The sequence below is a fragment of the Octopus sinensis genome, linkage group LG2, assembly GCF_006345805.1.
Source record: "Octopus sinensis linkage group LG2, ASM634580v1, whole genome shotgun sequence".
Lineage (NCBI taxonomy): Eukaryota > Metazoa > Mollusca > Cephalopoda > Octopoda > Octopodidae > Octopus > Octopus sinensis.
This window is the reverse complement of record NC_042998.1, coordinates 164774153-164799208: the sequence shown is the minus strand read 5'-3', so window position 1 is coordinate 164799208 and position 25056 is coordinate 164774153.

Sequence of the window (25056 nt, the reverse complement as noted above, 5' to 3'; positions counted from 1 at the left end):
AAGATTTAATTGGGTTTTAATTGCTGAGACCAATGGCTGCAAGTAATATAAACTGCTAACGCAAGTTAGTAACAAAGCCAATTAAACTCAACCGCAACGATAACAGCAAGTAGCAGTATAACCACAGGAGTCAACTTCAGCATCATCAACAATAACAACAACGTTAGTATCATAAAAGCAGGAACTATTAAAAGTATTAAAAGTAATACAAAGACTTCATTAGTGACGAGAATGATAATGGTTATATAGTCAGGACCACTTTTAAACTAATTAAACAGATTTGTTTAAATTGGGCCCCGCGAACACGCTCGAGGGGAGGACGCTATGATGAACTTTTAGTATATCTTTGTGGCTAATGGTGGAACTTCAAGCCCCACCCCCAACGCTTTTTGACTGGGACTGGCGTACTAACACGAATCATAAAGCATCAGTCTTCAGTTTTTGTAGGCGCTCCACTTATAATTCTCTAATTGGGCCACGCACTTCCTTGCACCGGCCCCCAAAACCTCATCGCTGTTACTAAATATTCATAACAGCAACAGCGACGATGAAGACAGAAAGATCGCCAACAGAGAGAGAGAGAGAGAGAGATAAAACTATAACAATGATTAATTAACTATAGAACAACACCGAAATTAATCTATCGGTAATGGCTACTGCAAGAAAATTATTTCAATATCTTCAATATCATCACTCTCATCGTCGTGATCGTCGTCATCATCATCATCGATGCCGTCATCATCATTATCGTCATTGTCGTCAGCGCCGTCACTACCATTGTCGTTATCACTGCTGTCCTCCTCCCCCTCTTCCTCCTCCTCCTCCTCCTCTCCTCCTCATCATCATCATCATTGACAATAATGAGAAACAGCTCAACAAGTATTCTATTACTACAGGCTTAGAAGAAAATGTAAAAGACCACAACAAACAGTTCCTACCTCTTTTCCACCTCGTCCCACCCTTCTCTCCATATCGAAATATTTACGACTGATTTGAAACATAATACGAAGCCTGATCGTTTTAATGTGGAGGACGTTGTTATAACATTGCTTGGCACTCTGGTCGTAAAGCTATTCTCTCAGCGGGCATAGTATCACCTTTTTAACATCTGGTACTGAGAACATGATAAATGGTGGAAGCCACTGCAATTCAGCCGTCTGACATCTGTGATCGAAAGTTGCTTCGAACCTGTCAACGACCCGATAAGCCTCTCTCCATCACGTTGTTGCTCGACCTGCTAGAAAGCTATGTCAAATCACACTTGCTCTCTCTCAGAAGGGAATATGCTAGATTAATGTTTATTAACCTATTTCCATCCCTCCAGACCCGACTACAACTTTCAAGAAAAATGTATGCCACACCGGTGGTTTAAAAAAAAAACAACTTTATTTTTAATATTTTGTCGCTATTATTTAATACAAAAGAATCTACCTGTAACTTTTTTTTTATTTAAGTACTGAGTACAAAAAAGTACATTATTGACCAACTAAGAAAAAGCGGATCACCTTAATGTGAACCTTGTGCCTGACAACTACGACAGATCTCCTTGATTCGAAGAGACAATTTTGTTAGCCTCAGCTGAAAATCACCAAGGTTCGTAATTTCAAATCGGTTTTTCTTGGTTCGAAGCAAACCATTTACAGTATTAAAACCACATTCAACCAAATAAGACGTAGACTAAAATTACAATAGGACAAAATTTATATTATTTGCTCTCAATGAATCAAAATTTCCTTTACTGAAATAGCAGTTTTAGGGTATTTCCTTTCAACTTTATCTCATAGCCACATTTGGTACCTTTTGTTTTGAACAAAGTATTCACTGATTATTGTTCTCATTTTATTCCTTTGTCTGGAAATCTTTCGTCACGCATCCTGGGGCATCTTCAGCAATTCTCCATTCCACGTCTCTCCTGTTTTGTTTACTCCATTCTCTGAATGGACCATTTACTAATTCTTTTGTATTAAATAATGGATCCCATGCCCTATCAAAATTTTCTCAGGCCCCACCTGTGTGGTGTATGCCCCACCGGTGGGAATGACTGTAATAGATAATGTTCCCGGGTTCTCTGAATATCGTAAAATGTAATATTGGATGATCACAGCTGGATTATCTTTGAATATTGGTCTGTTCAATTAGAGTTTATCAGGAATTAGACAGTGACAAGAACATCAACAGCAACAACAACTGTCATGGAACCAACCAACTAGGGCTTTGGCTTTTATGTGGTGGCATGGTATATCGACCTGCCCGAAATAGTCGCCATATATCCCTCAAATCACATCCTACTGCTTTAAAAAAGATACGATAGATTTATTGCACACAAGCAAACAACGGAAGGGGGTTAGTCAAAGGCCTATTTAATCAAGGCTGACCTGGAGTTAAACAACATCAAGGCTGCCTAGTGAAGGAACTAACCTTCATGTTGTCGTAGCATTTGGTTAGAAATAGTAACTAAATTTTTCTCAAATTACAAAGCAACCGTCTTACAGAAAATGATCTATTTGACAATGATGTCTTAGATTCAATATTTGAATAAAAGACGGGATGGTCATGATTGGAATGTCTACGACAGGACCTAAGCGGCAACATCTGTCTGTTTTACTGCGTAAAGTTTGACTGAGATAATACACAAGTGACGGCACTTAATGGATAATATTCAGACTGCACAACGAATTTAAAATCATTGCGAGAATTTGGTGATATATGAGCAATGAGTGTCGCATGCCGTAAACTGATAATGAAAGTCATAGTGTGCATTATAAATAAGATATTTCAAACAGTAATAGTTTCAATTTTAGATTATTATTATAATTAGCTGAGTGTATAAATCTCAGAAACATCGCAGTAATAGTTAACGGATCGGGTTACTATGAAGCATGATAAAACTACGAGCCAACAAGTGAACCTAGACTAGAATTGATAGCTAAATTTTATTCAAGACACAACTGTCTTAAAAGTAGGACATACTGGACAATACAGTCATATATATATATATATATATATATCAGAGACGACTCCAGGTCATCAGCGTCTCTTGGGCTCGTCACAGATTTTACATAAGACACATGTTCTCCCGCTATATTTCTAGTCCTAAATGGCTTATTTTTTCATATCTAGCCCGAGTTATTAGCTGAAGTTACATACTTAGAGTTAGTGTTGGCAGAATTAAATCAGCTTGCAAATACACGGTCATTTTACTAAATTTATACTAGGGTTAAGCCGGTGTCGCCACTGATATATATATATATATATATATATATATATATATATATATATATATATATATATATATACGAGGGACGTTCAATAAGTAATACCCCTGACCCACTTGCAGTTGTTTGATCTAGCTGAAATTTTGCATGTGCAATTATTTGTATCTTTATAGATTAAGTAGCAAATTACAGCTCTGAACTAATTGTGGTTTCTGATTTACAGGTGTTTGAACTGAGTCAAGTGTGAAATGGAACCTGTTGAGTGTCGAGCAGTGATCCGGTTTTTGTATTTGAAAGAACACACACCACGGGAGACTTTTGATGAAATGAAAGTAACTTATGGTGATGATGCCCCATCATATGACCTTGTAAAACGCTGGCATCGTGAATTCAAACATGGTCGGAACTCTGTGGAAACAGCTCCCAGATCTGGTCGCCCCCTTCTGCCATTGATGAGGCATCTGTCCGTCAAGTTGAGGCTGCCATTTTAGAAGATCGACGCATAACTATTCGCCAAATAGCCCATGAGGTCAAGATTAGTACCGGGTCTCTGGAAACTATCATTCATGACCATTTGCATAAGCAAAAGATGTCTGCCAGATGGATTCCCAGGTTGCTCACACCTTTCCAGAAGCAAGAACGCGTCGAGTGCTCGAGGATGAATTTGGAGATGTGCCAAGAAGGTGAGTCAAAATTTTTCAAAAGACTGATTACACAGGATGAAATCTGGGTTCATCACTATGATCCAGAGACCAAAGCCCAGTCAATGCAGTGGAAGCACCGTGACTCACCTCCTCCAAAGAAGGCAAGGGCGCAACCCTCCGCTGGCAAGGTCATACTCACAGTCTTCTGGGACCAGGACGGAGTAGTGATGACAGATTTTCTGGCAAAGGGTACCACAATTACAGGAGCCTATTATGCTTCACTTTTGAGGAAATTAAGAGAAGCTATCAAAATCAAGAGGCGGGGCAAGATCAGCAAAGGCATTCTCCTCCTACAGGACAACGCTCCGGTCCACAACTTGCGTGTCGCCAGATCAGAAGCACAGGCGTGCTGCTATGAACTCCTCCCCCAATCCCCCTACTCTCCTGACCTTGCACCCTCTGACTTTCACCACTTTCAAGCCATGAAGTTGTTTTTGAAAGGAAAGCGTTTCCCAGATGATGCAGCCTTGATTTCTGAAGTCACATCGTAGTTGGAGGACCAAGCTGGGGTCTTCTACAAAAACGGTCTCCAGAGCTGCATCAAAGGATGGGAGAAATGCGTAACTCTGGGTGGTTCCTATGTAGAAAAAGACTAATAACTGTGCCAAGTTTCGTTGATCTACTGCTATGGGAAGTTGGTCAAGGGTATTAGTTATTGAACGCCCCTCGTATATATAATCTTTTATCTTTTACTTTTTTCAGTCATTAAACTGGGGCCCTGTTAGGGCACCACCCAGAAGAAATTTTAATCGAATGAATCAACTCTAATACTTATATTTTAAAGCCAGGTATTTATTCTACCGTTGTCTTTTGCCGAACCGCTACAGGGACGTAAATACACCAGCAACGGATCTCAAGCGGTGGTGGGGGGACAAACACAGACGCACAAACACACACACACACACACACACACACACACACACACACACACACACACACACACACACACACAAACGATGATCTTCTTCCAGTTTCCTTCTATGAAATCCTCTCACAAGGTTTTTGTCGGCCTGAGGCTATAGTAGAAGACACTTGCCCAAGGTTCCACGCAGAAGGGCTGAACCCGGAACCATGTGGCTGGGAAGCAAGCTACTTACCACACAGTCACATCTGCTCCAATGTACATGATGATGAAAACGAATAGCTAGAGTCGGATATTGGTAAATCTATGTGTGGATATATATATATATGTATATATATATATTGTTTATATATGATTATCTCCTAAGAGAGAGAATTATCTGCGGAAAAATACAACATTCGTATGCATTCATCTGGATGTATATGTAATGTGACGCATTTACGTGTATGTCATTTATCAAAAGAATAATATTGACACAATGAACCACACTCGAAACAGACCAGAAAAACCTAATAAATATTTATAATAACTGTTCCCTTGATTCTAACATTCCCAATACACCCAGTTTAATATTTCGTAATAGAAATCTAACACCACCTACATCAATTGAAACTCAGTCTGACCTATGCTGACCTTGTCTACACACATTCTTTTGTGAGCCCTAAAACGTAGCATAAGCAAATTTCTATACATAGAATGCTGTTACCTGAATTAAAATTTTTTTTTTCTTAAAGCTGACAGAGCTCAAATGATGAATAAAATTCTCATCAAACCGAAATAAATCGCATCACCATGACTTTCTATCTACAAACGTATATTTTCCACTTATTCTCCTCTATTTCCATTTCCTATACAACTGCATCTCCAAAATGATCATTCACCTAACTTCACACATCCCCACTAATTAGCTAGCGTCTGTATAATGTCAGAAATACCTGAAATATAGGCAAAGTCTAATGACGGTAATCGATCCTAAACTTCGAAGTTATAGCCCACATTTTCTTCGTAAGAGTTAATATGCACTCTGGTTAATATGCACTTCGGTTTAATGTTAAATTATTTTCATAACTTGACAGTTGTCTCAATTTGTCTAAAGTCGTAAGACACCTGCTGTTATCCTGTTATTACCATTCTTGTTTTTATTTTTATTTTTGTTCTCGTTTTTTTTTGTATTTATATTCGTGTGGCTTCGTCCGTTTTTCTGTCCTTGTTGCGTTTACATTCGTTCCTTTTTCCAAGAAATCTAATGCTCACAGCTTAGTTTTTCATTGGGGCTGGCCGCGTCGGAGCAAATATCAGAATTAATCAGCCGAAATTTGGTATGATGATCCGGTTTCTGACTGAAGATTAAAGGCTTCGAATGACCCGTCTGTTTTCTGTGTTCGTCCCTTTGTGTATTTCACGTTCTTGTTTCTTTATATATAATTTTTATACCTATATATATATATATATATATATATATATATATATATATATATTCTTCTACTTGTTTCATTCATTAGACTGCGACCGTGCTGATATAACCCTAAGTATTCGCAACAGAAGAAGTAACCACCAAAATGCAGTCTTTATATCAGACTTAATGTGGATGTCTTGTTTGAACACCTAATACTATGTTGTTAGCCTTGAGAGATCTTTCTAATATAACCTCAATGAGTTCTGGAATCCGTGACAGACGATTTATGTGCATGCTTTTATGCACCAATCGCCTATATGAGATGATTTCCCAAGGCTAATAATAATACAGTATGTGGTTGTCCAAAAAAGCCATCCACGTTAAGTAGGATATATATATATATATAATCATATCAAAGGGAAATGGAATTAATTAAAATTAAAAACATTCAATTAAAATTTACATTTCCAGTGGTAAAAATTTTAGTCAAAAAGACTATATATTAGTCATACGATATGAAGAAAACCAAACCTTGTGAGTTCTCCATGACTCGCTAAAAGATGATTAGAAACCAATTGGTCAAGGGTACTAGATGGTAAATATTTTTCATTTCCAAATTTATTCCTGTCGAATTTTATCCCGAATTTTTTTTTTGTGCTCATAGAACTTAGCTGTTCTTTCTAATGCGTAGAATCCCTATAAGTGGATTCTCTATGTGTTTAAATATACAGTATATCGTATATATATATATATAATATATATATATATATATATATATATATATATGCATCCAGCTTAACGTGTACACAACACACACACACAACACACACACACACACACACACACACACCACACACACACACCACACACACACACACAACGATGATCTTCTTCCAGTTTCCTTCTATGAAATCCTCTCACAAGGTTTTTGTCGGCCTGAGGCTATAGTAGAAGACACTTGCCCAAGGTTCCACTAGAAGGGCTGAACCCGGAACCATGTGGCTGGGAAGCAAGCTACTTACCACACAGTCACATCTGCTCCAATGTACATGATGATGAAAACGAATAGCTAGAGTCGGATATTGGTAAATCTATGTGTGGATATATATATATATGTATATATATATATATATGTATATATATATTGTTTATATATGATTATCTCCTAAGAGAGAGAATTATCTGCGGAAAAATACAACATTCGTATGCATTCATCTGGATGTATATGTAATGTAACGCATTTACGTGTATGTCATTTATCAAAAGAATAATATTGACACAATAAGCCACACTCGAGTCAGACCAGAAAAACCTAATAAATATTTATAATAACTGTTCCTTGATTCTAACATTCCCAATACACCCAGTTTAATATTTCGTAATAGAAATCTAACACCACCTACATTAATTGAAACTCAGTCTGACCTATGCTGACCTTGTCTACACACATTCTTTTGTGAGCCCTAAAACGTAGCATAAGCACATTTCTATACATAGAATGCTGTTACCTGAATTAAAATTTTTTTTTTCTTAAAGCTGACAGAGCTCAAATGATGAATAAAATTCTCATCAAACCGAAATAAATCGCATCACCATGACTTTCTATCTACAAACGTATATTTTCCACTTATTCTCCTCTATTTCCATTTCCTATACAACTGCATCTCCAAAATGATCATTCACATAACTTCACACATCCCCACTAATTAGCTAGCGTCTATATAATGTCAGAAATACCTGAAATATAGACAAAGTCTAATGACGGTAATCGATCCTAAACTTCGAAGTTATAGCCCACATTTTCTTCGTAAAAGTTAATATGCACTCTGGTTAATATGCACTTCGGTTTAATGATAAATTATTTTCATAACTTGACAGTTGTCTCAATTTGTCTAAAGTCGTAAGACACCTGCTGTTATCCTGTTATTACCATTCTTGTTTTTATTTTTATTTTTGTTCTCGTTTTTTTTTGTATTTATATTCGTGTGGCTTCGTCCGTTTTTCTGTCCTTGTTGCGTTTACATTCGTTCCTTTTTCCAAGAAATCTAATGCTCACAGCTTAGTTTTTCATTGGGGCTGGCCGCGTCGGAGCAAATATCAGAATTAATCAGCCGAAATTTGGTATGATGATCCGGTTTCTGACTGAAGATTAAAGGCTTCGAATGACCCGTCTGTTTTCTGTGTTCGTCCCTTTGTGTATTTCACGTTCTTGTTTCTTTATATATAATTTTTATACCTATATATATATATATATATATATATATATATATATATATATTCTTCTACTTGTTTCATTCATTAGACTGCGACCGTGCTGATATAACCCTAAGTATTCGCAACAGAAGAAGTAACCACCAAAATGCAGTCTTTATATCAGACTTAATGTGGATGTCTTGTTTGAACACCTAATACTATGTTGTTAGCCTTGAGAGATCTTTCTAATAAACCTCAATGAGTTCTGGAATCCGTGACAGACGATTTATGTGCATGCTTTTATGCACCAATCGCCTATATGAGATGATTTCCCAAGGCTAATAATAATACAGTATGTGGTTGTCCAAAAAAGCCATCCACGTTAAGTAGGATATATATATATATATAATCATATCAAAGGGAAATGGAATTTAATTAAAATTAAAAACATTCAATTAAAATTTACATTTCCAGTGGTAAAAATTTTAGTCAAAAAGACTATATATTAGTCATACGATATGAAGAAAACCAAACCTTGTGAGTTCTCCATGACTCGCTAAAAGATGATTAGAAACCAATTGGTCAAGGGTACTAGATGGTAAATATTTTTCATTTCCAAATTTATTCCTGTCGAATTTTATCCCGAATTTTTTTTTGTGCTCATAGAACTTAGCTGTTCTTTCTAATGCGTAGAATCCCTATAAGTGGATTCTCTATGTGTTTAAATATACAGTATATCGTATATATATATATATATATATATATATATATATATATATATATATATATGCATCCAGCTTAACGTGTACACAACACACACACGCGCACGCACACACACACACGTTTACATATAGATATATGTAAAGAGAGATAAACGGATAAAAAGAGACAGAGAAAGAGAGTGATGTATGCTTGTGTACGTGCGTGCATGCGTGCGTGTTCGTACTTGCGTTCGAGTATAACAGATTCATTCAAACCTCGTTCGCTCAACTTCTTACGTATACGTGACTCATAAAAGTTAAGGCTTGCTTTTCCTCCCCGTTTCAAGGCTTGTTTGTTTTTCACTTTTTATTTTAAATTCCTCTCTACTCTGTTTACTTTAAGTGTACCCTAATGTGGCACAAGCTGGAAAAATTAATTAATCTTTCACTCTATGCTAATCCATCAAAGCCTCTGTGTGGGAAAGCAACACTTTTATTACTTGGAGTGTAACTTCACAAAATACGATTCCAAATTTCTTATTTAATTTTGTCTTATTTCTGCTTCCCTACCTCTCTCTCTTCTTATGTATTGCTTATACATACATATATGAATATATACATATATATATAAGGTAGGGTCTTATCTGTGAACGATAAAGAAGTAAGGAATGGCGAAAAATTTGCGTTTTGGTTGTGGTTTGGTGGGCGCAATGTGAATCTTCTACATCTCTGTTAAACTTATTTATGAACGTGTATGAATAATTATAGTGGAGGCGCAATGGCCCAGTAACCCAGTGATTAGGGCAGCGGACTCGTGGTCGGAAGATCGCGGTTTCGATTCCCGGACCGGGCGTTGTGTGTGTTTATTGAGCAAAAACACCTAAAAGCTCCACGAGGCTCCGGCAGGGGGTGGTGGGAACCCCTATTGTACTCTTTCGCCACAACTTTCTCTCAATCTCTCTTCCTGCTTCTTGAGTAACTCTGCGATGGACCGACGTCCCGTCCAGCTGGGGGGAACACATACGTCACAGAAACCGGGACCATGAGCCTGGCTAGGCTTGGAAAGGGCGACGTTTATCGTTATGAACAATTATAACTGTTTCTACGATAGGCCTAAAATTTGTGGGGAGGGGGAATAGTCAAATACATCGACTCCAGTCCTCGACTGGTACTTATTTTCATCAACCTCGAAAAGATGGAAGGCAATGTCGTCCTTGGCGGTATAAAAAAAATCATTCTTTCTAATAAGAGGATGAATAATTAGTATAATCAACATGCGAGAAGGAAGAGTAAAGAAGAAGAAAACAAAGAAATAGGAGGACAAGGCCATGAGGACGTCCTCTCACAATCTTCATCTTTGTCGTCATCATATTCTTGTTATCCTCTTCATTTGTTGTTATTCGTTTTCGTTATCCTTCTTTTATCGCATGTTCTTTATATTAATTATTCATCTCCTTATCATACTTTTATTTACATCTTGTTTCTTCCCGTTATAAGCAAAAAAAAAAAAAAGAGACAATGTCTGGTAGACGTACAATGTAAGAGCACACCTTTGATGCATGTCTGATGAAATGCCACTATAATGGCTAAAGCCGCAAATATTACGTAAATTTTCACTTCGAATTTTTGCGTAGACTAGTATGCAAACAATTGTAACTGATGATTAAAGAAGTGTTAAAAGTATTTCTTTGTATTATTATTTGGCCAATATTTTATTCTTCGCTAAACCCACTCAACGGTTTTACCGTCGTGAAACCAGGATTTTCTACAACCGAAGAATATTGATAGACCAGTATTCGAGTTGAGTGCTTCATTAGAATATCATATCTTTATACCCTGCCAGAACCCAGAACCTTATATATATGTGTGTGTGTGTGTGTGTACAATGGGCTTCTTTAAGTTTCCGTCTACCAAGTCCACTTACAAAGCTTTGGTCGGCCCGGGGTTATAGTAGAAGATACTTACGCAAGGTGCCACCGAGAGAAACTGAACCCAGAACCACGTAGTTCGGAAGCGAGATTCTTTACCACACACACACACACACACACACACACACACACGCACACACAAACACACACACACACACACACATATTGTTTTAACATTCATTCAGTACATCGGTACATTACTGCTTTCCCCACTTTTTCTTTCCGCACCAGAGTAACAGAGTAATAGTCTATTTAATTAATTAATTAATTAATTAAATAATTAATTAATTAATCCTTTCTGCTATAAGCACTACGCCTGAAATTTGGAGGGAAGGGGAAGTCGATTGCTTCGAACCTATTATAATTTTATTGATACGGAAAGGATGAAATGCAAAGTCAATCTCGACGACATTTGAACTCAGAACGTAGAGACAGGCGAAATACCTATTTCTTTATTACCCACAAGGGGCTAAACACAGAGGGGACAAACAAGGACAGACATAGGTATTAAGCCGATTACATCGACCCCAGTGCGTAACTGGTACTTAATTTATCGACCCCGAAAGGATGAAAGGTAAAGTTGACCTCGGCGGAATTTGAACTCACAACATAACAGCAGACGAAATACTGCTAAACATTCTTTCCAGCGCTCTAACGATTCTGCTATCTCGCCGCCCTAGAGGTAGTGAATTAATATTCAATGTAAAATATACTGTTAAAATTAATACTGCAAATTTAATATTTTCTTTGATGTCTTTCAGTAACGTTCAGTTACCCCAGCAGGAAGAAAAGCGGTGAACAACTTTGTAATTTTACTAGTAAGAGAAGAATGTAGGATGTCGTATGTTGAAGTGTATAAAATGCACACCATACTGGTTTCAAATTTTAGCACAAGGCCATCAATTTTAGAGGAGGGGGTAGTTAATTATGTCGACTCCAATACTTTACTGATACATATTTTATCGATCCCAAAAGAATAAAAGGTAAAGTAGACCTCGGCGGAATTTGTACGCAGAAAGTAGCGAGGGGCAAAATACTGCTAAGCATTTTGCCTGGGGTGCTAAAGATACTTTTCTACTATAGACACAAAGCCTGAAATTTGGGGGAGAGAGACAGTCGATTACGTGGACCACAGTGCTCAACTGGTAATTAATTTATCGACCCCGAAAGGATAAAAAGTAAAGTCGACCTCGGTGCAGTTTGAACTCAGAATGTAGCGACGGGTGAAGTACCGCTAAACATTTCGTCCAGCATGCAAACAATTCTGCCAGCTCACTTCCTTCAAATAATAGTTTTTGCTATAGGCACAAGGCAAGGAATTTTGGGGTTGGGGGACTAGTCGATCACACGACCCCAGTATTTTTTAATTTATCGGCCTCGAAAGGATGAAAGGCAAAATCGACCTCGGCGGAATTTGAACCCAGAACGTAGCGGCAGACGAAATATTGCTAAGCATTTTGCCCGGCATGCTAATGATTCTGCCAGCACGCCGCTCTAAGCACAGGATTATATTCTTTTGTACTCTAGGCACAAGGGCCGGAAATTTGGGGGAGGGGTATAGTTGATTAGATCGACCCCAGTACGCAAATGTACTTAATTTATCGACCCCGAAAGTATGAAAAGCAAAGTCGACCTCGGTGGAATTTGAACTCAGTACGTAAAGACAGACGAAATACCTATTTCTTTACTACCCACAAGGGGCTAAACACGGACAGACAAACAAGAACAGACAAACGGATTAAGTCAATTATATCGACCCCAGTGCGTAACTGGTACTTATTTAATCGACCCTGAAAGAATGAAAGGCAAAGTCGACCTCAGCGGAATTTGAACTCAGAACGTAACGGCAGACGAAATACCGCTAGGCATTTCGCCCGGCATGCTAACGTTTCTACTAGCTCGCCGCTCTAAGCACAGGACTATATTAACGACGTCCAAGAAATGCAAATTGCTGTGACCCACGAACTATGTTTATGGAGTTACATGTCACTGTTATTGATAATACTCTCGTTATGGGCCAGAAATAGTAAATTAATTCTATTGCCTACAACAATTCTACTTCCTATAAGATGCTTGGGTGTCATTTAACCAAGCGTAACTGCACATATGTGAAAGGCGATTCCACTGTGTAGGAAAAATCGCACATTCGCTCACGGACAAACATCCTGCTTCTTACATACTGATATATAAGTATAAATGAGAGAGACAGAGAGAAGAGGGAAGGAGTGAGACAGGGGAGGAGAAGGAGAAAGAGTGGGGAGTTATATCACAACTGGCTAAGTATCACAAACTAATCTAGCTCTCTGTCTGTCTATCTATCTATCTATTTATCTATCTATCTATCTGTGTGTGTGTGTGTGTGTGTGCGCGCGTTCTCGTCTTAAGGTCGCGATGGTGAAAAGGTAAAGTATTGATTTTAAATAAACAATATACTACATTACAAGCTTCGAATGCTCTACATAACTACATATCTGAGCATATGCATGTGTGTTTATGTATATATATATATATATATATATATATATATATATGCGTTCATACACACACATACACACTCACACATTCATACAAACACATATGCACGCACATACATACAAACATACATACATACATACATACATACATACATACATAAATATGTATATTGTAGAGAGAGCTGAATAGATGAACTGATAGAGAAACATATAGATATGATAGATCGCTCATTTGGATACAGGTCATACGACAACATTGAAAGAGATGGATAGATAGATATATGGATGAACATAGAGTTAAATATATGAATAGACATATGGAAGGACGGATAGATGAATGAAATGATGGCCAGAAGGCCAGAAGGATGGGCATCCTAAATATATATAGTCGCATATTAAATCTGCATGCAAGAGAATATCAGATTAACTAGTATTCTATTGCACCATTATTTTCATTAATGAGATAGAAATTATGCATACAGCGTATTATATGCTCAGTTTATCGCCGCAGTGTAGGTTTTCTGGAGCTGGTAGAGAGTAATAAACTTTGTTCGAACCTTTAATAAACTATATTTACACAATATTGCACCTGTATCCAGTATCAGTGGAAATAAACAGTTAAAAGGCTAATGCATATGGAAGAGACACTTAGATTTCATTCACTGATGACTGTTGTACAGAGGTTGGAGATCGGCTGGTGTTAAATATACACAGAGTGTTAAATGTACACATGTATTTGTGAATGTATTTATTACTAGATCTACAAACGGTTTCCAACAAACGGAAATACATAAAAGTAAATATGTACACGGACAAATAGAAGTAATAATATATACGAGCATGTATGTGTATATATATATATATATGTGTGTGTGTGAGAGTGTGTGTGTGTTAGTTTAATGGGTATGCACACACACATATGCATGTGTATATGTATATATACGTATAGATACATTTATATATATATATGTGCATATATAAATATATATACACACATACACACACACATATATATATCGTATATATATATATATATATCCTAAAGTATGCATCCTTTTCCGTATATGTGTGTGCGCGCGCATATGTGTGTGTATGTCTGTATACATATGTACATATATATATATATATATGTATGTATACATATGTACATATATACGTGTATATATATATATATATATATATATATATATATATACACACGTATATATGTACATATGTATACATACATACATGTGTGCATATTCTTTTCTTCTTTGACTTGTTTCAGTTATGTTACTGTGGTCATGCTGAAGCACCGCCTTATAATACATACACACACGTATAAGTGCAGATGCACTTATATTTAAGTATATTTATATACGTGGTGTATGTACATATGTATATATATGTTTATATATATGGTGTATGTATATATATATATATATATCTACACATATATATGTGCAGGTGCACTTATATATATATATGTATATATATATTTATATATGTAGTATATGTGTACATATGTATAGATTTATATGTTTGTATAAACACACATACACGCATGTGTACACCTACGCACCCATTCACGCGCGCGTAAACACACACATATGCGCGCACACACACATATACGGAAAAGGATGCATACTTTAGAAGATATGGAAGAATTTTAAGTCCAAAGTATACTCATGCACAGCTATTCCTATAGAAGCAAAACGAGAGGTGACCAAAGGAATATGCATACATTAAACGTACTTTAGGTCAGTTAAAATATGTTTGTGACATACTTTACTTTCTAAAGGCAAATTTACAGCAGCTACAGTAGAAAAAATTTCATTCTTGCGGGAAAAGCTGTAAAAGCACTATACCCGAGCAGGGCTTCTCCTTATCGGATTCCCAGACGGCCGTTTCTTGCCCTGTAGCCTTTCTCAATGGGAAATACCGAAGAGAGATAATCCTGGGCAGATTCAAAGCCGTAGCTTCACTTATAAAAAACAACAACTTAACGACAGTGACTGAGCTGCGCAATTCGACCGCCTGGTTGGGAGGAATATAACAGCAACAATACCACGTATTATAAACATATTTTAATAACCTAAAGTTGCTTATTACTTATCACAGCCTATTGAGGGTGCTGTTATATATACATACATACATACATACATACATACATACATACATACATATATATATATATAATATATATATTATATATATATATATAATATATATATATATATATCTTATTATAAAGGCAGATTTTATCTGCCTCCCTTTGGGAGTTATACAAATCTACAATATAGGATTTCTTCAATTACAATTTACCTAGCATTTTTAAGAGACAATGCATCGCGTCATGCCAGGTCCAGTTTTTAATATTTAAACTCCAATTAAGCAAAATTTACAGAAAACTCACATTCTGGTGTGTGTGTCAAATGCTTTTCTTAGTCTGGTTTACACCACACGCAAACGCACACACACAGTGGGCAACGAATAAAATGAAAGTAATTCACTTACTGTAGTGAGTGATTCTTTCACTCTGCCTCCCATTTCCTCTTTCCACACATAGACACGCAAATATATAAATAAAATTGTAAGCTAACGTGCGTGTGTGTGAGTGTGTGTGTGTGTGTGTGCGCGTGTGTGTGTGTGTGAGGGTGCGTGTGTGTGTGTGTGCGTGTGCGTGAGTGTGTGACAGGAAAGTTTTTTACGACGAATATAAGACCTATATCCAAGTAGCAGAAAGATAAGACAGTAAGGTGTGATTTGAGGGAGATTTGGCTGCTATTTCTACCATGTCTAGCTGCCATGTAGGGGTCTCCCTCATAGGCTCATACATACATATATACATAGATAAGACAGTAAGGTGTGATTTGGGGGAAATTTGGCTGCTATTTCTACCAGGTCTAGCTACCATGTAGAGGTCCCCCTCATTGGCTCATATATATATACATACATAAGACAGTAAGGTGTGATTTGAGGGAGATTTGGCTGCTGTTTCTACCAGGTCTGTTAGGCCTTCTCATGTAAACTCAAGCTTTCTCATGCCTTGAACATAAGACCAAAGCAGAGAATGTATTCTTTTATTCTTCTGCTTTTTCCAGCCATTGGTCTGTGGCCATGCTGGGGCAATGCCTTGAAGAATTGTAGTTTAATGAATCAACTCCAGTTTTATTTTTGTAAGCATTGTACTTATTCTATCTGTTTCCTTTGTCAAACCACTAGGTGACAGCGATGTAAACAAACCAACATTCGTTGTCAAGCAGTGGTGGAGGACAATCACAAGCACAGACACGCACACACACACATACATGCATACACATATACACACACACATACATACATATATATATATGTGTGTATATATATATTGCAGCGTGGAAGGTGTTTGTAAGCCATTTAAGAAACACACAAAAACCGTTACATTCACTTCAACATTTAAATTTAATTTGCCAAAATATTTTCGTCGCTTTGAGACCGCGACCTGTTCACTGACAAAAATATCGTGCTAACAGGTCGCGGTCTCAAAGCGACGAAAATATTTTGACAAATTAAATTTAAATGTTGAAGTGAATCTAACGGTTTTTGTGTGTTTCTTAAATGGCTTATAAACACCTTCAACGCTGCAACTGTTTTCATTCCAGCACACGATCTCAGATTAAGTCACTTGCTATGCAAGTACATCTCTGTAACTATATATATATTATATATATATATATATATGTATATTGGTAAAAACAGTAAGATAACAAAAGAAAGAAAGAGACCTCAATATTATGTAAATAGAGGAAATGTTTATATATAAAAGTGAGGTTGTGGTGTCTGTCTCCTACGATTTAGATTCCTAACTACTCCACATTTTGCGGTGCAGTTTAACCAAAACCGGGTATCTTATAGTCGTGATTCATATCGAGACCGTCTTGGAATTAGCGCGCGTCTACGATGAGTCTACGATTTAAAAAAAAATTTACCATCAATTTTTCCCATTTTTAATCCATTTTTGACATATATAAGGGAAGTAACTCTCTAAAATTTATTATTAAATCTCAGAACGTAAAAAGCTACAGTAACACCCCCCCCTTTGTGGTTAGCCATATTGATATGGCTATTATACTTTACATCTCTAAAAATGCTTATATAGTTATTTCCCTTACAAACCGAGCAACGCCGGGCGATACTGCTAGTATATATATATATATATAATATATATATATATATATATATATATATTAAGTATATATACATATATATATATACATATACCGATATATATATATATATATACCCATATATATATATATATATATATATATATATATATATATATACATTTCACGTAGGCATTTTTATTTTTTTTCAAATCATTTTATTACATTTCAATTTCTATCTTACATTCTGAAAAGGAAGCTTCACAAAACTAAGTGAATTGGCATAGAATAATGATTTCATTTTTTTTTCCATAATTAAGATCTAAACTTTTAATATATTAATGCGAAAGAGATAGTTGAATAACTGTAAAGCTACTTTTGGGCCACCCAATATAAGTCCATATGAGAGGCAAATATAGCACTATTCGATGTTCTAACACAATTTCGAAGTTAAGCTCGAAATGAAGATTAATTTTTGGTACTAATACTGCTTTTGGTATTATTAATTTCTTTTAATAAGCTCACTTGCTTTTAGATATTGCTTTAGTGGGAGCTTCTGCTGTTAATGGAGGCGCAATGGCCCAGTGGTTAGGGCAGCGGACTCGCGGTCATAGGATCGCGGTTTCGATTCCCAGACTGGGCGTTGTGAGTGTTTATTGAGCGAAAACACCTAAAAGCTCCACGAGGCTCCGGCAGGGGATGGTGGTGATCCCTGCTGTACTCTTTCACCACAACTTTCTCTCACTCTTACTTCCTGTTTCTGTTGTACCTGTATTTCAGAGGGCCGGCCTTGTCACTCTCTGCGTCACGCTGAATATCCCCGAGAACTACGTTAAGGGTACACGTGTCTGTGGAGTGCTCAGCCACTTACACGTTAATTTCACGAGCAAGCTGTTCCGTTGATTCGGATCAACCGGAACCCTCATCGTCGTAACCGACGGAGTGCTTCCACTCTGCTGTTAATGCACTAATCGATGTATGTCACTGGGGAGCTCAAAACAGTAAAATAATGTGATCTGGCCGGAACGGCGGTCGTAGCCGAAGGTTCTCGTCTGTCAACAATATTAGGCATCATATTCTGCTCCAAAGATCTAGTCTTTGGTTGCGTTGTGATGCGCACTCTATACGATCTTTTTACTCTTTCGTTTTCCCATCCTTTTCTCTCTCTTATTGTTTTACCTCTTCTTCTCCCACTCTTCTACCACATTACCCTGTTACTCTCTCTCCCTCACTCCTTCTCGCTTGTTCATGTTGCTCCCACGTGACAATCAGCCATCTTTCTTTCTTTCACTCATTGTAACTGGAACAAGGAAGATGTCTTCTTGTTTGTCTCCTATCCTAGCTTGATTTACGCGTTCTCCACCACAACCCCCATTTAGGCTTAGCAGCCAATCTTGATTGTTTTCATTGTCCTGTTTGTGTTACCTAATTTGATCCTCCGCAATATCGCAAATTTTGTTTAATTTGCTTTGCGGGAGTAACTGTTTGTATCTTTCGTTGTTCGAAAGAATAGTTCATGTTCCATGTACTCGTGCTTCGTACTATTTTGTTGTACACGTTTCATGACGTCCTGTGCCCACATATGCATGTATATATATATATATATATATATATTATATAGATAGAGAGAGAGAGAGAGAGAGAATATATGCAAATACCTATGTATGTATACGTACATACACTCATATATATATATATATATATATATATTTACGAGCGACCATATGCACACACATATGTATACGTACATGCATTATATATATGTTGTAGTCGAGTTCTGAACTCTGTACTACTACAGCTGAGAGTGATTTAAGGCCGGGTTTGTAGAGGAGAAATTTATGATTTCAGGCTGGGAACCATCGGACTGACAAGCTATTAAGAAATGTGCTAATTTATAAGCTTTTGCTGGTGTAGATTGTGATCGAAGAAGAATCGAGATATTCACCGGCTTATTAGTTAGTTTACTTAATAATCCATAAATCGAAACTCATATTAATAATAAATAGATAAATAAATATATAAAATGAAAAAACGGTCAAGCTTCTATCTCCCACATTATCTCATATACTTAATGTACACATATTGTTGAAACAATATATGTAAATGTATGTATGTTGGATGTATGTATGTATGTATTATGTATATATATTATATATATAATATATATATATATATATATATATATATATATATATATATGTATATATATATATGTGTGTGTGTTTGTGTGTATGTGTGTGTGGAGGCGCAATGGCCCAGTGGTTAGGGCAGCGGACTCGCGGTCGTAGGATCGCGGTTTCGATTCCCAGACCAGGCGTTGTGAGTGTTTATTGAGCTCCGACGATGTGACTCTGCTGTACTATTTCACCACTCTTCTCTCACTCTTTCGTCTGTTGACCTGCTCGCTTAGCCAGCGGGGTGGCGTCATTTGAAGGCTAAAGCAATGCGAACGCATTGTGACCAGCGATGTGTAGCAACATCTGATGGTCTGGTCGGTCACGTGATCACGTGATATATTATATATATATATATTATATATATATATATATTCTGTAAGGTGGCGAGCTGGCAGAAGCGTTAGCACGCCGGGCGAAATGCTTAGGGGTATTTCATCTGCCGCTACGATCTGAGTTCAAATTCCGCCCAGATCGACTTTGCCTTTCATCCTTTCGGGGTCGATTAAATAAGTGCCAGTTACGCACTGGGGTCGATATAAATGACTTAATCGGTTTGTCTGTCCATGTTTGTCCCCTCTGTGTGTAGCTGCTTGTGGGCAGTAAAGAAATAAGAAACGTTAGCACGCCAGGCGAAATGTTTGGCGGTATTTCATCTATCTTTACGTTGTGAGTTAACATTCCACCAAGGACAACTTTGCCTTTCATCCTTTAGGGGTCGATAAATCAAGTACCATTTGTGTACTGGGATCGATCTAATCGACCGCCCCGAACCATGTGGTTGGGAAGCAAGCTTCTTACCACACAGCCACGCCCAAATATGTATTCCACAAAAAGTTTTAAGTAATTCTTCAATTTAATGTGAAATCGTTTTTTTAGACCTTGACATAGAAACAAACATTGCTTACATACATATTTATTCTGCAAAAGACCTGCACTTTGGAGCGCAAATTTTCAGTTACAAATATTCAGATCATTTATAAGACATGACTAAGGATTTCGATACACCCAAACTACACTCACGCGGGCGCAGTCACATTGCGCATACTCTTGAACGGTACAAACGATACATACATACACACAGACAAATATTATATATTTATATCTAATTCTGGTCTTCTCACCAGTTTTATATCTTAATTTTTTTTATCAGTGTATAATATATTAATTTTACTCTAAATTTTCTCCAATTTTTCTTTTACTTTTTTTTCTCTTACTTCTTTCTCTCCAAACTCGCTCGTTGAATTTTCTAGAATATTTTTTTGATTTTTCAGTTTGTTTTTCTCTTTTCTCTCTTCCTTGAATTCGCTTCATGTTCACCTCTGTCGTATTACTCTTGCCCTTCTGCATAATCTCACAATTTTTCTTCCATCACAGAACTAAAAAAATATTTTTCATGGACCAGTGTTGTATTGTATCATCATTCTTCTCTCTTTCCGCACTACATCATCTCACATCCATATCATTACATATTCCTGAATCATCACCTCCCTCTTCACTTGTTTATCCTTCTACCTCACACTCACACCCCCTCCTTACTTCCACGCTTTCCACATCTCCCACTAATCCACACCACTACAATTCCGTACTTGCACTTCCTTTCCGTACTTCATCCCCTTTCAACTCTCCCCCATAGAACCGCTTTCCTACCTCTCCCATAACCTCTTTTTTGCTTTACTCTTTCCTTTTTTGACATCGTTTACTTTGTTTGCATTCTTTTTTTTTTCCTGATGAAGGACTTGCATCCGAAATATCAAGTTATTCACTTCTTTTTTAAGCGTTAAACTAATACGATAGTTCTTAAAACTTTATCTCCTGGACTGTAGATTTTGTTTTTGTTTCTTGCCTTCATAGTGTGTTTGTGTGTGTGTGTGTGTGTGTGTGTGTGTGTGTGTGTGTATGTGTGTGTGTGTGTGTATGCGTGCGTATTCATTTATTGTTTTGTATCTTCTAAAAATTATTTGTGGGTCATATTTTTTCTTTCATTCATTTACTATCCTTCTTTATTCATTTTCTTCTTTTTCCTGTTCCTTTCATTCTATCTCATCTTTCATTCTTTTTTTACGTATGAAACTTTCTTTCTTCCTTCAGATTCTTTCACTCTATTTAATTTCAATCAAACTTTTCCTCTAATTTTTCTTTCAAAAATCATTTTCTCTTTAAACTCCCTTTTTTTATTCTCTTCTGTCTGCATTCATTTGGCATTCTTTCATTCAATGTTTACTTGTTCATATGAAATTTCCTTCTTTTTCATTTAATGACATTTTAATTTTCTTTTCTTTCATTTCATTAAGTTTTCATTCAATACCTTTTTCATTTCATTCTATTTTGCTTCTACTTTCATTTTTCTTCGTTCCCGCCTTTTTAAAACTTTTTTCGTTTATCATTCTTTCTGTCTCTCAACTTTTGTCTCTTTTTTGTTGTTGTTCCTACAGCTATATTTTCTAACTTTCATTATTTCATTCACTCTTTCATTCCTGCAGTTGTTCTTTCCATTTTTCCGCCTTTCATCTTACATTCCTCTTTAGATCACAATCTTTCATTCTTTCTTTTCCCTTTCTCTCATTCTGTGATTCTTCGCCTTTTTTCTTCATTCATTAACTCCTTCCTTCATCCAATATAGCTTTGTTTCTGTTTATATACTTCTGTCTGTCTCTCTTACATTCCTTATCTCCTACATCTCTTTCACATTCCTCACCTTTCTTATCTAACCCACCCTCTTCAGCTTTTTACTGTGTATAGTCACCCCCCCAACTCCCTCCCGCCCTCCCTCCCTCCCTCTCCCCCTCCATTTGACATACACTGCTTCTGCTATGGTATAGCAGAAATCTTCAGCAGATTTGGAAAATGTGCCGCAGATTTTCGGCTGCAGCTTGTTACCAAAGACATGTTAGCCCCAACAATGGCACCGTATGTCAGGTTCTTCGACTCTTCAGATCAATCAAAGTTTGGAAAATAATGCGCAAGTACGCAATTACTGTATAAAGTGTGTATATGTACAATCATATATTTATATTTGCTCGCTCGAGTGTATGTATGTGCGTATGTATGCTTGTATGCATGTGTGTGCATCCATGTTTGTATTTATATGTATATGTGTATGTGTCTATGTATATACATATTTACAGAGGAACATGGGGTGAGCGAGACAAAGTAAACACATAAATATGTATTATGCCTATGAGTTTGAGTGTGTATATAGCTCAAGAGAGAGACACACACATACATATTTATGCTCATATATATATATATATTCATGTATGTACACACTGATATATACATATTTATTTATTCATATATATTCATACATATATATATATATATATGCGGATATATGTGTATATAAACTCATATATCTATATATCTATATATATATATATATGTAATATACTCATGTATATATATATATATACGCATATGTACGTATATATATATAATATATATATATATATATATACTCATATATATGTTTTATTATATATGCATATATGAGTATCCTCAGTACGCATATATATAAAATATATATTATAGAGATAGATGTGTGTGTGTGGTGTGTGTGTGTGTGTGGTGTGTTGTGTGTGTGTGTGTTTGCGGTGTGTGTAATATATGATACCTGGAATCCTTGTTACTTATTGTTTATTTGCCTAACATCGTGCTGTGCGTACTATACAGAACTGGGTTGGTGCCTCAATTTAAGTAATTCAACTGAATTTAATTATTATATATGTATATATAAATATACATACACACCCACACACAGATATATATATATATATATATATATATATATATATATATATATATATATATATTAGATATTATATATATATATACTCATATATATATACTCATATATATATTTATATACAAATCATATATATAAAGAAATCCAAGGCTGTGAAAGATTTTAGAACATTTATAAATAGGTCTTACAGCTCTTTCCGGGATATATTATATATCCCTTCATCGGAGATCTTTCACAGCCTTAGATTTTTATCTCATTCTGAAAAATTTTTATGTATACACATGCTGATATATGGCCTACGTTGGACTCCTTATTCTTATAATCACCGAACCTGGAGCTTAACTATAGTCTGTCCATGGCACTTACTAGGCATTACCTGATACCTTTGGGTCTTATTGAAACCATTACCTCTCTTAACCTCTACACTCATGTACAACATACATACATACATACATACATACATACATACATACATATATATATACTCTCATATATATATACAAATATAAATATACTTATATATATATCTACTCATCTGTATATGTAATATATATATATATATATTCACACATTCATATATATACACACACACACTCAGTCACATATATATATTCATATATATATATAGATATATATATATATATATATATATATTATACTCATATTTTTGTAGCTTCAGTTCAAAGCTGCGGCCATGCTGTGCACTGCCGTTTTGCTACACTCTTATTATTGAGAGCCGTTGTGGTATTGGAGTAGCTTTCAGTGCCAAAACTTGGCACAATTCCTTCAAGGATCTTCCAGATGTATATTATTGCATACCTCGCCCGCCTTCGCTCCAGGGACTAGAATGTTAGCTGTCTCAGCTTTTTCCAGAAGCTGAGCTGTTGTAACGAGACGATCTTCTCTGTGAAGCTTCGTTGGATTGCTTCAAGGTCCACTGTTAATTTTACACTGTAGGGTAACCATAGCTGGGAGCAGTAGTCCAGGCAGCTGGGGACGAATGTCCTCCAGAGGACCATTATTGTTTCTTTCTCTCTGGACCCGAACATTCTCAAGATCCATTCAGCCAATCGTCTGGTAATGTGCACTTGGAAAGAGGTATCATTTCTCATGTCGATACCCAAGTCCCTCACTGATTGAGGTTCTGGGATTGTAATCCCCTGTGGACCACTGTACCCTATAAGTTTTGGACGCTGGTAGCGCAGGGCTTAGAATTTTTCAGTATTAAATGGCACATTATTGTCCTCAGCCCATCTGAAAATTGAGTCCAACTCCTACTGCAGGTGTGCAACATCGTTGGGGTTCTGTATTTTCTGCGAGACTTTCGTATCCTCTGAGTAGCTAGCAAGGGTGAGGTCATTCCTTACCTCACTGATCCTGTTGGACTATCTTTGAGGGAGCCATCCTTTTGGAAGGGGGGGGTCCTATTTTTGCAGCATATGAAGCTGTTTCTTTAGCATAAATGAAAGAAGGCTTTGGGTTTGACTTAATGTTTTTTTATAATACAGACTTCTTTGTCTGCTCTCTCCCTCACATA